This window comes from Mus caroli, unplaced genomic scaffold, assembly GCF_978045245.1.
Source record: "Mus caroli unplaced genomic scaffold, Mus_caroli_1 scaffold_2, whole genome shotgun sequence".
Taxonomy (NCBI): Eukaryota; Metazoa; Chordata; class Mammalia; order Rodentia; family Muridae; genus Mus; species Mus caroli.
Window position 1 is genome coordinate 16,819,396 of NW_028227257.1, and position 4,527 is coordinate 16,823,922.

The window sequence follows — 4,527 nt, forward strand, 5'->3', positions numbered from 1 at the left end:
CTACTCCTCTTGGGTGAATTTGCTTCCTTTTGTTCTAGTGCTTTTAGGTGTGTTGTCAAGCTGCTAATGTGTGCTCTTTCTAGTTTCTTTTTGGAGGCACTCAGAGCTATGAGTTTTCCTCTTAGAAATGCTTTCATTGCGTCCCATAAGTTTGGGTATGTTGTGGCTTCATTTTCATTGAACTCTAAAAAGTCCTTGATTTCTTTCTTTATTCCTTCCTTGACCAAGGTATCATTGAGAAGAGTGTTGTTCAGTTTCCACGTGAATGTTGGCTTTCTATTATTTATTTTGTTATTGATGATCAGCCTTAGTCCATGGTGATCTGATAGGATGCATGGGACAATTTCAATGTTTTTGTATCTGTTGAGTCCTGTTTTGTACCCAATTACGTGGTCAATTTTGGAGAAGGTACCATGAGGTGCTGAGAAGAAGGTGTATCCTTTTGTTTTAGGGTAAAATGTTCTGTAGATATCTGCCAGATCCATTTGATCCATAACTTCTGTTAGTTTCACTGTGTCCCTGTTTAGTTTCTGTTTCCATGATCTGTCCATTGGTGAAAGTGGTGTGTTGAAGTCTCCCACTATTATTGTATGAGGTGCAATGTGTGCTTTGAGATTTACTAAAGTTTCTTTAATGAATGAGGCTGCCTTTGTATTTGGAGCATAGATATTCAGGATTGATAGTTCCTCTTGGAGGATTTTACCTTTGATGAGTATGAAGTGCCCCTCCCTGTCTTTTTTGATGACTTTGGGTTGGAAGTCAATCTTATCTGATATTAGAATGGCTACTCCAGCTTGTTTCTTCAGACCATTTGCTTGGAAAATTGTTTTCCAGCCTTTCATTCTGAGGTAGTGTCTATCTTTTTCTCTGAGATGAGTTTCTTGTAAGCAGCAAAATGTTGGGTCTTGTTTGTGTAGCCAGTTTGTTAGTCTATGTCTTTTTATCGGGGAGTTGAGTCCATTGATATTAAGAGATATTAAGGAAAAGTAATTGTTGTTTCCTGTTATTTTTGTTGTTAAAGTTGGCATTCTGTTCTTGTGGCTGTCTTCTTTTCGGTTTGTTGAGGGATTACCTTCTTGTTGTTTCTAGGGCGTGGTTCCTGTCCTTGTATTGGTTTTTTTCTGTTATTATCCTTTGAAGGGCTGGATTCGTGGAGAGATAATGTGTGAATTTGGTTTTGTCGTGGAATACTTTGGTTTCTCCATCTATGTTAATTGAGAGTTTGGCTGGGTATAGTAGCCTGGGCTGGAATTTGTGTTCTTTTAGTGTCTGTATAACATCTGTCCAGGATCTTCTGGCTTTCATAGTCTCTGGTGAAAAATCTGGTGTAATTCTGATAGGCTTGCCTTTATATGTTACTTGGCCTTTTTCTCTTACTGCTTTTAGTATTCTATCTTTATTTAGTGCATTTGTTGTTCTGATTATTATGTGTCGGGAGGTATTTCTTTTCTGGTCCAGTCTATTTGGAGTTCTGTAGGCTTCTTGTATGTTCATGGGCATCTCTTTCTTTAGATTTGGGAAGTTTTCTTCTATAATTTTGTTGAAGATGTTTGCTGGTCCTTTGAGTTGAAAATCTTCATTCTCATCCACTCCTATTATCCGTAGGTTTGGTCTTCTCATTGTGTCCTGTATTTCCTGGATGTTTTGAGTTAGGATCTTTTTGCATTTTCCATTTTCCTTGATTGTTGTGCCCATGTTCTCTATGGAATCTTCTGCATCTGAGATTCTCTCTTCCATCTCTTGTATTCTGTTGCTGATGCTTGCATCTATGGTTCCAGATTTCTTTCCTAGGGTTTCTATCTCCAGTGTTGCCTCATTTTGGGTTTTCTTTATTGTGTCTACTTCCCTTTTTAGGTCTAGTATGGTTTTGTTCATTTCCATCATCTGATTGGATGTGTTTTCCTGTTTCTCTTTAAGGACTTCTACCAGTTTGGTTGTGTTTTCCTGTTTTTCTTTAAGGACTTGTAACTCTTTAGCCATGTTCTCCTGTAGTTCTTTAAAGTCCTTCTTGATGTCCTCTACCATCATCATGAGATATGCTTTTAAATCCAGGTCTAGTTTTTCAGGTGTGTTGGGGTGCCCTGGACTGGGCGAAGTGGGAGTGCTGGGTTCTGATGATGGTGAGTGGTCTTGGTTTCTGTTAGTAAGATTCTTACCTTTACCTCTCGCCATCTGGTAATCTCTGGATTTGTTATAGTTGTCTCTGTTCAGAGGTTGTTCTTCTGGTGATTCTGAGTATCCTCTGTCAGCAGACCTGGGAGACAGGCTCTCTCCTCTGAGTTTCAGTGGTTAGAGCACTCCCTGCTGACAAGCTTTCCTCTTAAAGGGAAGGTGTACAGATATCTGGCGTTTGGACCTCCTCCTGGCCGAAGAAGAAGGCGGAAAACAGGACCTTTCCCAGATGCTGTGTTGCTTTGGCAGGTCACAGAAGCTGTAGGCTTCTGTGGTACACACTCTCAGCTGTGCAGACTAAGTTCCTAAGTTCAGTGGAGTCCTGGATCCAAGATGTGCTCCCTGCTCCTGAGGCAGAGGGCTCCTGTGCAGGGCAGACCACTGTCTTCCAGCTAGGAGGGTGCCGGATGTCTGTGGCCCCAAAAGGGTGCTGCCTCAGCGGCTCTGTGGCTCCCGCCTGTCCCAGAAGCTGTCTGCCTCTGTGGTCCTCACTCTGACCTGTACAGACTAAGTTCGGCGGACTCCCGGAGCCAAGATGGCGCTCCCTGCAGGGCAGGTCACTGTCCTCCGGCTGGGAGGGTGCCGGATGTCTGCGGCCCCAAAAGGGTGCTGCCTCAGCAGCTCTGTGGCTCCCGCCTGTCCCAGAAGCCGTCTGCCCCCGTGGTCCCCACTCTGACCTGTACAGACTAAGCTCCGCGGAGTCCCGGAGCCAAGATGGCGCTCCCTGCAGGGCAGGTCACTGTCCTCCGACTGGGAGGGTGCCGGATGTCTGCGGCCCCAAAAGGGTGCTGCCTCAGCGGCTCTGTGGCTCCCGCCTGTCCCAGAAGCTGTCTGCCTCTGTGGTCCTCAGTCTAACCTGTACAGACTAAGTTCGGTGGAGTCCCGGAGCCAAGATGGCGCTCTCTGCAGGGCAGGTCACTGTCCACCGGCTGGGCGGTCATCTAGTTCTTGCCCCTTGCCCAGCCTCAGTCTAAGTGGCCCCATGCTAGGATGGTCTGTCTCAGGCTCACTTCTGCCTGAGGCTCATGGTTCCAGATGGGCTTCTTCTAGTCTGTCTCGTTCCTGTTCGTGGAAGCCCTTTAGGGCCTGTGGTCATCTTAGGCTAGCTCCCTGTTCCAGTTCTCTGGATCTTGATTGGTGGTTGTCTCAGGCTCATTTTTTTTTCCTGCCTGGAAAATCACTCAGATGTTCTTAGATCAGAACAATGAGCATAGACATAGCCTCTCTCCTCTCTGCCACCTACTTATGCACATGTGACACAGCCACACCTGTAATACTTCTAGGGACAGGGCAGCTATGAATCTCTTGAGCAGTGTGAGGGGTCACTGTGGGTCAGAGTCAAGGGCTTAATCCCATCACGATGTGCTCATTCCTTCTCTCGGAGTCTGTCTCCCCATCTGTAAGGTCAGGAAGAGGAGGACAGGGACACCACCAGCCAACCTGCATCCTGAATCAAGACTGCTAATGTCCTGTGGGGAAGATCAGCTCCTCTCTGCTGTCCTAGGCTCTCTAGGAGCCTCCTTCACTTCCTCTCTTCCTCTTGATTTCATGATGGACAGACATGCCTGGGGCAGGGAAGGAAGAAAGAGGCACATGGGTGCCTCTTGAATTGTCCACTGATGTCAAATTGCATTTTTGAATACAGAGTAATGCCAGGAGCTCAAATTCCTGCCCTGGTGAGAGTTTTCTAGTTATTATGCTGGTGCTCTGCCCGGCAGTTTTCGTTTCTACAAATGGCTGTCTCAGGAAAAGCTCAGTTGGCAGAATAGCAGCATCATGAGCACAGAGTTTGTGTTGACTCTGTAGGATGGAAGCGGAGAAGGACCAAGCCTGGACCAGCAGGCAGTGAAGAGCTTGCTGAGCCCTTTATCTTGAGTGCATTGCTTTCTCTGAGTCCCACTTTTCTCATCAGTCAAATGCAACGCCATTTTAAACTGTGTTAAACAGATGGCAGGTGCCGAGGGTCTGGCACCCAGTAGGTGCTCAGCAAACATGTTTGCCTTCCATCCCTTCCTTGGGAACAGTCAGACGGTTCCCTTTCCTCAGCCAGCAAGCCCCACTGTGCCTACAACTCTGGGTTTGTTTGTAGTAATTAGACTTCGGCAGCCGACAGTATCCAAACCTGCAATGTTATCGGTTCCTCAAGCTGTTTCAGTTGATATACAGTTGGGTGGTAGATGACAGCTTGTTTATCCAGTGAGGCTGTAAAATATCCCGTGGAGTAAACACACAGTAAAGCCCATTTGTCTTGTCTTTTGCCTTCACCCCCACATGGTCAGAAGGGAGGCTTTCCTCCCACCATCCTGGCAGCTTCCTCCTCCCGAATCTTTTGTTGGACCTTTGTCTGCCCTTGCT

At 46.4% G+C, this 4,527-nt stretch overlaps 1 non-coding gene across 1 annotated transcript; it reads right to left on the minus strand.

Annotated features, from left to right (window-relative positions):
- Positions 1-3,336: 3,336 nt before the first annotated feature.
- LOC115030514 (small nucleolar RNA SNORA17) lies at positions 3,337-3,462 on the minus strand. The gene has a single exon (XR_003836106.1). It is a non-coding gene; the product is annotated as a small nucleolar RNA SNORA17 (small nucleolar RNA).
- Between the last annotated feature and the right edge of the window lie 1,065 nt (positions 3,463-4,527).